At 40.9% G+C, this 12,662-nt stretch overlaps 1 pseudogene; it reads left to right on the top strand.

Annotated features, from left to right (window-relative positions):
* Positions 1-2,421: 2,421 nt before the first annotated feature.
* LOC132647193 (chromobox protein homolog 3-like) lies at positions 2,422-4,211 on the top strand (annotated as a pseudogene).
* The last annotated feature ends 8,451 nt before the right edge of the window (positions 4,212-12,662 follow it).

Here is a 12,662-nt window from a genome sequence, read left to right as displayed (position 1 = left end):
CCAGGGTTCTCCTTCTTGCTTAGCTTCTTTAGGTGTACAGATTTTTGTATGATTATCCTATATTATATGTCTAATATCCACTTATAAGTGAGTATATACCGTATGTGTCTTTTTGCTTCTGGGACACCTCACTCAGGATTATCTCTTCTAGATCCCACTATTTGCCTGAAAATTTCATAATTTCTTTGTTTTTAATGGCTGAGTAGTATTCCATTGTGTAAATGTAGCACAATTTCTGTATCCATTCCTCAACTTAGAGACATCTGGATTGTATGAACATGGTTGAACAAATGTCCTTGTTGTGTACTTGGGCATCTTTTGGACATATACCAAGGAATAGTATAGCTGGGACTTGAAGTAGCACTATTCCTAATTGTCTAAGAAAGCACCAGATTGAGTTCCAAAGCGGTAGTACAAGTTTACATGGCCACCAGCAATGGAGGAGGGTTCTTCTTTCTCCACATCCTCTCCAGCATGTGTTGTCATTTAAGTTTTTGATTTTAGCTATTCTGATGGGTGTAAGGTGAAATCTCAGGGTCGTTTTGATTTGCATTTCCCTGATGACTAAGAATGTTGAGCATTACTTTAAGTGTTTCTCTGCCATTCAATGTTCTCTGGTTAGCTCTGTACCCCATTTTTAAAATTGGATTAATTTGTTGCTTTTTAACTTCTTAAGTTCTTTATATATTCTGGATATTAGCCTTCTGTCAGATATAGGGTTGGTGAAGATCCTTTCCCAATCTGTAGGCAGTTGCTTTGTTTTGATGACAGTGTCCTCTGCTTTACAGAAGCTTTTCAGTTTCATAAGGTCCCATTTATTGATTGTTGATCTTAGAGCCTGTGCTGTTGGTGTTCCATTTAGGAAGTTGTCTCTTGTGCCAATGAGTTTAAGGCTCTTCCCCATTTTTTTCTTCTAACAGGTTTAATGTGTCTGGTTTTATATTGAGGTCTTTGATCCACTTGGATTTTAGTTTTGTGCAGGATGATAAGTATGGATCTATTTGCATCTTTCTACATGTAGACATCCAGTTATATCAGGACCATTTGTTGAAGATGCTATCTTTTTTTCATTGTATGGTTTTGGAATCTTTGTCAAAAATCAGGTGTCCTTAAGTGTGCAGATTTATTTCTGGGTCTTCTATTCAATTACATTGATCCACCATTCTGTTTCTATGCCAGTACCATGCAGTTTTTATTACTGTTGCTCTATAGTACAGCTTGAGATCAGGGATGGAGATACCTCCAGAAGATCTTTTGTTGTAGAGGTTTGTTTTAGCGATTCTAGGTTTCTTATTATTCCATATGAAGTTGAGAATTTTTCTTTCAAAGTCTGTAAAAATTGTATTGGTAATTTGATGGGAATTGCATTGAATCTGTAGATTGCTTTTGGTAAGGTGGCCATTTTTACTATGTTAATACTGCCAAGCCATGATGAGCATGGGAGATCTTCCCATCTTCTGATATCTTCTTCTATTTTTTTCTTCAGAGACTGAAAGTTTTTTTCATACAAGTCTTTGACTTGCCTGGTTAAAGTTACACCAAGTTATTTTATGTCCTATGTGGCTATTGTGAAGGGTGTTGTTTCTCTAATTTCTTTCTCAGTCCTTTTATCTTTTGTATACTGGAGGGCTACTGATTTTTTTTTAGTTGATTTTGTATCCAGCCTCTTTGCTGAAAGTGTTTCTCAGCTGTAGGAGTTCCCTGGTAGGATTTTTGTGGTCATTCAGGTATACTATCATATCATCTGCAAATAGTGATACTTTGACTTCTTCCTTTCTGAATTGAATCCCCTTGATCTCCTTTAATTGTCTTATTGCTCTAGCAAGGACTTCAAGTACTATGTTAAAGAGGCATGGAGAAAGAGGGCAGCCTTGCCTTGTCCCTGATTTCAGTGGGATTGATTTAAGTTTCTCTCTGTTTAGTTTGATGTTGGCTATAGGCTTGCTGTATATCGCCTTTACTATGTTTAGGTAAGTGCCTTCTATTCCTGATCTCTTCAGGACTTTAAACATACATAAATGTTGGATTTTAGCAAATGCCTTTTCAGCATCAAGGAGATTATCATGTGGTCTTTTTCTTTCAGTTTGTTTATATGGTGGATTACCTTGATGGATTTCCTTATATTGAACCATCCCTGCATGCCTAGGATGAAGCCTACTTTGTCATAGTGGATGACGTGTTCTTGTATTGGGTTTGCAAGTATTTTATTGAGTATTTTCTCATCAATGTTCACAAGAGAGATTGGCCTGAAATTCTCCTTCTTCATTGGGTCTTTGTGAAGTTTAGGTATCAAGGTGACTGTGGCTTCATAGAATGAGTTTGGTAGTGTTCCTTCAGTTTCTATATTGTGGAATAGTTTAAAGAGTATTGGCGTTAGCTCTACTTTGAAAGTGGTAGAAGAGGATCCGCGGCCCTGGGCGTCTGAACGGTGAAGTCGGTGGCTTGCTCTCTCCATTGTGGCGCGCGGCGGTCGGGCTCTTCAAATCTCCGATTTAAAAAAAAAAAGGCCTCCAATAAAACTACATTGCAAAAAATGGGAAAGAAACAGAATGGGAAGAGTAAAAAAGTTGAAGAGGCAGAGCCTGAAGAATTTGTGGTAGAGAAAGTGCTGGACCGTTGTGTAGTGAATGGGAAGGTGGAGTATTTCCTCAAGTGGAAGGGGTTCACAGATGCTGATAATACTTGGGAACCAGAAGAAAATTTAGATTGTCCAGAATTAATTGAAGCATTTCTTAATTCTCAAAAAGCTGGTAAAGAAAAAGATGGTACAAAAAAGGAAATCTTTATCTGACAGTGAATCTGATGATAGCAAATCGAAGAAGAAAAGAGATGCTGCTGACAAGCCAAGGGGCTTTGCCAGAGGTCTTGATCCTGAACGAATAATCGGTGCCACAGATAGCAGTGGAGAATTAATGTTTCTCATGAAATGGAAGGACTCAGATGAGGCTGATTTGGTGCTGGCAAAGGAGGCGAATATGAAGTGTCCTCAGATTGTCATTGCCTTTTATGAGGAGAGGCTGACTTGGCATTCTTGTCCTGAAGATGAAGCGCAATAATTGTTTGCATTTTTATATATATTTATATATATATAAAATCTGGATCTTGGGTTTTGAATTACTAGTGTGAAAAAATAGCATTCTAATGAAAATCAAGTTTGATATGCTGGTTTTGAAAGTATTGACAGTAGTTGGGATATTTTTGGGTTTTGTTCTGCATCAAAAGGCACTGATTCCATTGAGCAAATAAGAGCTTTCTGTAGTTGCTTCCTTTAACAATAGAATATTTGATACCATGTTGTATTTCCTCAGCTTTGAAGAACAGCTTTTCTTAAATGCTAGGGAGATTTTACAGCCAGTACTCTATTGGAACTTATTTTTAACTGGGACACGGAAGGACCATTCATGGTTTTTTGTTTGTATGCGTGTATATGCATAAAACACTTAGGTAACTGTTTTTTCTTTTGTCTTGTTTTTTAATACTCAAAAGAACTAGAGATGAAAATACAAGTTGATGAGATTCCATTGTTATGAACATTTTCCTGAAACTATAACCTTTCAAATTAAGCAGATTCTCTACTTCCTTGGACAGTTTTTGTTGGATAGTTTAAAAGCAACCACCAGAATGTCTGTATTATCATGTGAATACAGTAGTTTATTTACAAAATTTTGTCCATACTAACTGCCCCTTCAGAAAATGGACTTAGACAAAATAATATGATTTAATGACAAGATTTAAGTGGAGTGTGGTGGTGCATGCTGTTAATCCCTGCACACTGGAAGCAGATGGATCTCTGATTTAGAGGCCAGCCTGGTCTGCAGAGCTCTATCTAGGTCAGCTAGGATGTGGTAAAGGCTCCTCTGGTGAGCATTCCTTTGTAGAAAGTTGAAATCGGTACTAAAAGGTTATGTTTCATGGAATCTGTTTGCTGTGGAAATGGGATCATGGTTAGAGATGTTAGCAGTTTTAAAACATGCTGACATAGTGAACAAAATTTGCTAATGTCAATTAATGACTGCATGCTTTTTCTTTACCCTGACTCAGTCCTTACTGGTAGGATCAATCTTTTCAGTATTTGGTTCTGGTTTAACGAGCCAGAAAAGTAATTTTGTAGTATCAGAATGTCATCCAACTGTATATTTACTTTATTGTAAATAATGGTGAACAGTGGTCAATAAATAGTTTTATATTCCTTTAAAAAAAAAAAAAAGAAAGTGGTAGAATTTTGTGCTGAAACCATCTGGTCCTGAGCTATTTTGGATGGCAGACTTTTGATTACAGCTTCTATTTCCCTAGGGGATATAAGACTATTTAATTCATTTACCTGTTCTTGATTCAGCTTTGGTAAGTTGAATCGATCAAGAAAATTGTCCATTTCATTTAGATTTTCAAATTTTGTGGCATATAGTCTTTTGTAGTAAGACTGGATGATTGTTTGGATTTCCTCAGTGTCTGTTGTTATATTCCCCTTTTTATTTCTGATTTTGCTGATTTGGACCATTTCTCTCTGCCTTTTAGTTAGTTTGGGTAAGGACTTGTCTATCTTGTTGCTTTTCTCGAAGAACCAGCTCTGGGTTTCAGTGATTTTTTTTAATTGTTTTATTTGTTTCTAATTTATTGATTTCAGCCCTGAGTTTGAGTATTTCCAACAGTCTACTCCTCTTGGGTATGTCTGCTTCTTCTTTGTTTCCCCTAGGGTTTTTAGCTGAGCCTTTAAGTTGCTTGTAGGAGATGTTTAAAATTTCTTCATTTTTTAAAAATTCTTTATTAATTACACTTTATTCACTTTGTATCTCCACTGTGGTTCCCTCCCTCCTCCCATCCCAATCCTTTTCTTCCTCCACCCTCTGTATGCATGCCCCTCCCCAAGTCCACTGCTAGGGGAGGTCTTCTTTTCCTTCCTTCTGATCCTAGTCAATTAGGTCTCATCAGGAGTGGGTACATTGTCTTCTTCTGTGGCTTAGTAAGGCTGCTTCCCCCTCAGGGGGAGGTAATTAAAGAGCAGATCAGTTCATGTCAGAGACAGTCTCTGTTCCTATTACAATGGAACCCACTTGGATACTGAACTGCCATGGGCTACATCTGTGCAGGGGTCTTAGATTATCTCCATGCATAGTCCTTGGTCCAAGTATCAGTCTCAGGAAAGACCCCTGTGCTCAGAATTTTTGGTTCTGTTGCTCTCCTTGTGGAGTTCCTGTCCTCTCCAGATCTTACTGTTTCCCACTTCTTTCCTAAGATTCCCTGCACTCTGCCCAAAGGTTGCCCATCAGTCTCAACATCTGCATTGATAGTCTGCAGGACAGACCATTTCAGAGGTCCTCTGTGTCAGGCTCCTGACTTATTCCCTCTTTTCTCCTTCTTCTGATGTCCATCCTCTTTGCCTTTCTGGTTAGGAATTGAGCATTTTAGCAAGAGTCCTCCCTCTTGATTAGTTTCTTTAGGTGTACAGATTTTTAGCAGGTTTATCCTATATTATTGTGTGGCAGGAGGATTTTCTTTTCTGGTCTAATTTGTTAAGTGTTCTGTAGGCCTCTCTTTTAAGTTGGGGAAATTTTCTTCTGTGATTACGTAGAAAATATTTTCTGTGCCTTGGAGGAGGGAATCTTCTTTTTCTTCTATTCCTATTATTTTTAGGTTTCATATTTTCATGTTTCTTGGATTTCTTGGATGGTCTGTGTCAGGAATTTTTTAGATTTAACATTTTCTTTGATGGATACATTTCTTCCATTGTATTTTGCACCTCTGAGATTATTTTCTGGATCTCTGGTAGTCTATTCTTTATTCTTACCTTTGTAGTTCGTGTTTTCTTCCCTAAGTTCCTCATCTCCATGATTTCCTTCATGGTTTGTGTTTTCTCTAGTTTTTTCAATTTTTTTTCTTCAGATCTTGAGCTGTTTTGTTAATTTCCTTTACTTGTGAGACTGTATTTTCCTGTTTTTCCTTCAATTCCTTCACCTGTTTGTTTGAACATTCCTCTGTTTCTCTTATTTCTTTCAGTTTATTTTAGTATTTCTTTTCTAAAGGCCATAAACTGTTTGGCTGCATCTTCCCACATTTCTTTACAGATGGCCATAATCTGTTTGACTTTATCTTCCTCTAATTCTTTATGCATTTTATTTTTTTTCTCTATTATCCTTTTCATAAGCATAGATGTAAAGTCATCTTCTTGAAATTCATTTATGCTGTGGTGTCCAGGGCTGCTTGTCCCTGGATAACTGAGTTCTGGAGATGCCATATTGCTCTGTCTTTTGTTGGTTGAGCTTTTATGCTGACCTCTACCCAGTGGGCTATCTTAGGGATTGGGTGTTAGTTTCTGGTGCTTCCTGGAATCCTGGCGTGGGGAGAATCCCCTGGGCAGGAAGATGATTCTTCCTGAAGGTGGCCTCCTCAGCTTTTTGGGTATGGTCACTGAATGGCCAGTGTTTTTCATGAATTGCCACAGCTCACCTCAGGCATACAGAGCTGAGTGGTAACTGGTGTTTGTTAGTCAAGGGAGCTCTCCTCTCAACCAGAGAAGTCCTGGAGACAGCTGTCTTGCTTCTGGATTTCTTGTTCTAAATTTATTGAGCTGCTGTTGTTGTTCTTAAACTGTTTTCTAGGCACAACCCTCTTGAAGAACCTGGGTGCCCCGCGGTTTGGTCAGTTTAGTTAGGGATAACTGGTTGCCTCTTGGAGCAGTATCTAAGGACTGATGTCGGGGATCCCAGGCTTCTGTAGGTCTGAGGTTGGATCTCTGTGCCCCAGTACCCAAGCGGTAATCAGTGGCAGGTGAGCACAGCTCTCATGCATGCAGGAGGAGTGAGGAGGAGTGTAGAGGCTGGAGCCTGCGGGGACCCAGAAACTTTTCCGGAGCTGGGTGTCCTGAGGTAGGGCCAGATGTTTCCCCAACAGAGAGACCCAGTCTGTGGTGTTTTGGGGTCCACAGTTCCTTCTAGGGTGGTGCATAAAGCCCACAGGCGCAGGCGAGTGGTGGCTCCAAGCTGGCGACTGGGCGCCTGAAAGAATCTGGCTGGGAACTTTTCCTGAGAACTTTTCCGTGTGTGTGTGTGTGTGTGTGTGTGTGTGTGTGTGTGTGTTGGGGGGGTAGTGCTCTAAGCTCAGGCCTCCTGTTTCCCTCATTGTGGGGTTTTCTCCCAACAGGGAAACCCAGTCTCTGGTGCCCTGGGGTGCATAGTTCTGTCTGTGAAAGAGAACCAAGTGTGCAGCAGATCTCTGGGTTGGCAGCTATGTGCCTGTTGGTCTCCGGGACATTTTCCAGGAATAGACTGGGTAACCTGAGGTCAGTTCCATGTCCTTCCTTCCCTTTGGGGTTTTCTCACAACTGGGAATACTAGTCTCTGGTGTTTTGGTGCCCACAGTTCAGCCTGGGAAGGTTATCAGGAACACACAGGCATGTGGTTCTGGGCTGGTGACTGAGTGCCTGCTGGGACCTGGGAACTCTTCCTGGTTTTAGCTTGTGTGACCTGAGAATGGACCTGAGAATGGACCATGTGGTTTCCTCTCACCTGGGAATGGCAATCGCTGGTGTTTTGGGACCCAGAGTTCAGTCTCTTGGTCATTGTGCCAACTCTGCTGTCCTGCTCCTCAGACACAGTGTCCTCCCGGCACCACCATCTTGGATCTTCCCCACAGTTCTTAAAAAACAAAACAAAAGAAAAAAAAACCAACAAAAAACAAAACCAAAACTCTCAGGTTCTTTACAGCAACAACCATCTCTCTGGAACCAATGTCTGTACTTTTCTGTTGCTGTGACTTATAGGAGAGTTTATTTTGGCTCATGGTTCAAAAGAGTTAAAGTCCATAAGGCAGGGTGTTATACCAGGATCACAGGACCCTCAGAGATCACCAGGAGATGATTCAATGCAAGAGCAAGAGAGCTTTATTATGAGAGCAATCAAACTCAGGACCCAAGTCTCACTGACACAGCAGTAGAGAAGTGGGACCTGGAGCCCTGAGTGAGCAGGGTTTTTAAAGGAAAAGACTGCACCAGGCGGTTTCCATGACAGCAAGCAGGGGGGCACATGTTTCCATGACAGCAAGCGGGGGTGTGTGTGTGTTCATACCTTGACGTAAAAGTTAGAGGGGCGAGGTGACCTCCTCTGAGGCACATAACCACAATTGCCTAAGGCATATAATCACAATTGCTATTCTTCTAAACTATATCTGAAACATTGGGGAGAATTTTCCCAGCTGATTCCTAACTGATTCTCATTGATTATTGCCAGGAAGATTGTCTCTAATTTCTAAAAGTATTTATTTTGTGATATTTCCTGGAGGCTGTTGCTTGGAGAGTTAACTTTGTTTTCTGCCAACTGTACATTCTGTGATATTTCGTGGTAACTGAATTCAGCTCCCAGTCAAGATGGCTCTTTATTTCAAAATGGAGTTATAGCTAGGCTAACTCAAACTCTTCAAAGGCAGAGGCAGAAGGCAGGCATGGTGGTTGGGTGGTTGGAGCAGGATGCTGAGAGCACACCTTTTGAACCACACCACATACACAAAAGCAAACTAGAAATAGAAATGGCTCAAGTCTTTAAACTTTCAAGGCCCACCTCCAGTTATTGGGAGCCAGAACTATGCAAGGTTTTCTCAGAGGCCCCAATGAAAAGACAAAGGAAGTGTTAGTTCTGTGTCCTTGTCCAGGAGCATACTTGGCAAGGCTGGTCTGGGGCTATAGCCAGTGTCTCTATAGAGTCAAAGTTGAGGGTTTCTGGGGACTTGATTTTCCTCCCTGGGCTGTGATTTAGCATTCTGCTGACCTTGACCCATTATCTCCCTACAAATACTATATATTATGGCTATACTTCTTAAACTTGCTTAGCTTTAGTAATCAGCTTATTCAGGACCTCTTGGTTCCTAGTGATTACTTTTTGTCTTTTTTTTCTTGTTCCCTTTATTCTTCAGTCCCCAGTCCTCCCACTGGATGGCTTACCATCCAGGATGCCTTACCATTTGGGACCTTTATTCATCAAGATATGGTCATTTGGTGACATACTTCCTCCAACAAGGCTACACCTCCTTAACTTCTCCAAACTGTGCCACCACCTGGGAAGAACATTCAAAATTTTGAGACATAGTCAAACTATTATATTGTCCTCCTCTCTAATCTCCCTCCAACTGATTACCTACACACACCAAGTCGCTTTTCCACACTTATCTTTTACTTACCCTGCCCTGCTGAACTATGCACTTCTAATGGGTTCTGGTGGAGGAGAATTCATTGTGTTCAGTTGTGACTCCACTGAGGAATCCAGGCTTCAGTGGACATTTCCAAACCAATAGTCATCCAGATGATCACTGTGAAACTTAATGAGTCTCAAGGCCAAACAGCAGAGATAAACTATGTTCTAATGTGACCCAGATGCAGTATTGAACACCTACATTATAGCTGGGCTGAAGAATACAATAGAAGGAGCAGTACCTAGTAACTTTGCAGTGAGTGTGGGCTTGAGGATAACTGGTATACTGTCACTGTTCTATTGCTGTGAAAAGACCTATTTAATTGTGGCAACTCTTATAGAAAGCATTTAACTGAGGGCTCACTTACAGTTTCAGACGTTCAGTCCATTATTATTATGGTGGGAGCACACGTGATTCTGGACCAGGAGCTGAGAGCTCCATCCTGACCAGCAGGTGGAGATAATGAGTGATTGGGTCTACTCATTATCAAAGCTCCCCACTGCCAGTTACACACTTCTTTCAACAAGGCCACATCTTCTAATCCAACCCAAGAGTTCCACTCCCTTGTGACTAAGCATCCAAACATATGAAGCTGTGCAGGCTGTTCTTGTTCACACCACCAGAAATGTGCGCACTGACATTTGGAGAAAGAAGTGAGTGCAGGTATGTGGTGCCGACTTGGCTGGTTGACTTGCTGTCAGAGCTGGAAACATGCTCTTCTCCAGATCATTCTCTTACAAAGAACAAAAGCCTTAATTGTGTTGGCAAACATATCAGCCTCAAGTCCAAAGTGATAATCTATCATGGTTATAAAGGTAGATTAAAAAAGTCATCATCTACCCGTGAGGGCCTCAAGGAAACATCCTAGGGCCCATGATCCAAATAAATATCATCTGATTTCTACAGTCTCAGGGACTCCACAGGACCCCAGTAACCACCGTTTAAGATCTTTAACTTCAGGAACTTCTCATGGTCCTATACAAATAGCCTTGGAAATTTGTACTTGCTGGGTGTGGGGCAGTAAATCCCCACTCAAAGTAGCCAAACACACAAGATGCAGAGTGTCTTCCAGGGGAGTCACACAAACACTTACAGAGCCCCTGCTCCAATCAACACCAGACAAATAGATATTGCCTGAAGCTAAGACTGGGTGGAGACAGAAAGACTCCCACTTCCCACCATGAGCTTGACATCGAGCAGTAACAGGAGTCCTCAGTTTGGGGCACTGATGGACACACAGGATTGCAGCATTAAGCTAGCAGAGTCTACCCAACCATGTGCTTAGTGTGCTGTGGTGCATGAAGAGTGAACTATGAATGCAGCAATGTGGAACAAAAATGGCAGACCAGCATAGATGCAAGTTTCTGGAAAGTTTTTTTTTTTTTTTATTTTTATTTTTATTTTTTATTTTTTTTAAATCAGGGACTATGTTGCTACAGCTGTGACTCAACATCTGACCCATCACAAAAAACAGATGGGATGCCCTGCAAAGCCACAAGTCATGCAGTTCATCCCACCAGGAGAGGGCAGCACCCACTCCTGCTTAGACTGATGCCCTTGGGGAGGATGTGTGAATGAGTTCACAGTACTGAGTGTAGGTTTGTTACTTCAAAAGGAACAGCTCATCTGAGGGTGTAGTTCAGGTAGAGCACCTGTTTAGAAAGCAACAGACTCTGGGTTCAACAAATGGAATATCCCATTACTTATTCTCAGGCCAGGGAATCTAGATATGCATGAAAAGATGACACAGTGACATACTGGGAATGACTGGTCACAAGTATATGTACAATGAAGGCGTTGGGTTGTTGCTGGGCCTAATAGGTTGTGGGACTATCCCCTTTGAAATGGATGTAGTAAAAAGTTTGGAATATACTATGCAGTGTGAATTTTCCTGTTATACTCAATGTATAAAAATGATGCGTATAGAGAAATAAGAAGTTACAGATATAGGTCATGAAAATTATTGATGTTGATACAAAGAGACATGGTGTTGCTATCTTTTGATCAGTGAAATTTGTGGACTCAGGATCCAAAATGGAGACTTCTAGGTGGCTTCTTTAAATCATGTGACACAAAGGAATGGTGTATTTCCTGTGATTTCTCTCATATATGATGCTGAGGTAGAGGATTTTCCTAGAGTGTAGTTTTTTGCTAGTGAACACAATAAGATATTCTATATCCACCCGAATCTAGTGGTTCAAGATTGTAATCCTAGCACTCAGGAGGCAGAGGTAGGTTGACTGACAAATTTTAGAGGCTAGCCTGGTATATATTGAGATCCAGGCCAGCCAAAACTTCATAGAGACCAAGTTTCAGAGAGAGAAGGAGGAGGCAAAGGAGGAGGAAGAAGAGGAGGAGGAGAAACAGGAGGAGGAGGAAGAGGAGAGGAGGAATGTTCAGGAATAGTGGTATACACTTGAAACTCCAATGTTTGAGAGGCTGGGTAGGAGGACTGTGAATTTGAGGACAGAGTGTATAGACAGTAAGACTGTATCCCAAACATCCTAAACAAGGGCTTGGCATTTAAAAGAGTGTACAGCTCTTCGAACTCACATGCACATATTCCCTCAACCCTCCCCACACGTCTGTGTGCATGTAGACACACACAAACACACACACACACAAATAAATAATAAAAATAAATGTTTAAAAGTGCTGAACAAAAGCCAAAGTAGAAAATATCTCAAATAAAACTGAATCACAAACTTAAGAGGATTAGAAAAAGAACAAAGCAAGCCACTACTTAACAATTAATTTGAAGTGAGTGTGTGTACATGGATGTTTCTGTGTGTAGAACAACACGAGAAGGCTCGGTGTCGTGTTCCATCATTCTCCACATTATTCCTGTGGGACAGGCTTCTTCTTTTTTTTCAAGAATAGCAAAGGTGTATTTTTAATTTTTCAAGTTTGTCCATTTTGTTTTGCTTTTCTTCTCCTCCTGTCCCATCATGTTATCATAGTTACCTTTCCAGGCAAAAAGATCTTCTCTAGTCACATATTTACCACTTGCAGAAAGTGGGTATTTTCTAAAGTAGCTCCACAAGCCACTGCTGAAGTTGTAGCTGTAAGGAAAACCCATCTGTTTTCCATCTGAATCAACGTTTACTGGATTGGTACTACATGAAAAATTACACAGGTTAATGGTGAATTATGGTTGAGAAATACCAGTACCTTTCTGGGATGGTCTTCTAGAATGTTCAACTTAATGTGCATGTGATGGGAAGACTAAAGAACTCCAAACAAGGAAAAGACTAGAGCCCAACACCCCAGCTGTTGTATCTTCTGGAAGATACAACCTGAGAGCCGGTATAGAGAACTGCCACAGTGGCAAAGTACAGATGAGGTCATTCCCAGAGGCCAGACATGGTGATTGAGCCTAGAGATGACAAGACAGCTGGGCTGCTGACTTCTGGATTGACATAAATGTGAGACTGGGGACTGGTGACACTTCAAATAATTGGATGAAGGAACCCCAACCCTCCATG

Source organism: Meriones unguiculatus, chromosome 14 (genome assembly GCF_030254825.1).
Source record: "Meriones unguiculatus strain TT.TT164.6M chromosome 14, Bangor_MerUng_6.1, whole genome shotgun sequence".
Taxonomy (NCBI): domain Eukaryota; kingdom Metazoa; phylum Chordata; class Mammalia; order Rodentia; family Muridae; genus Meriones; species Meriones unguiculatus.
The sequence above is the reverse complement of the archived record's forward strand: the minus strand, read 5'-3'. Positions and strand labels throughout refer to the sequence as shown.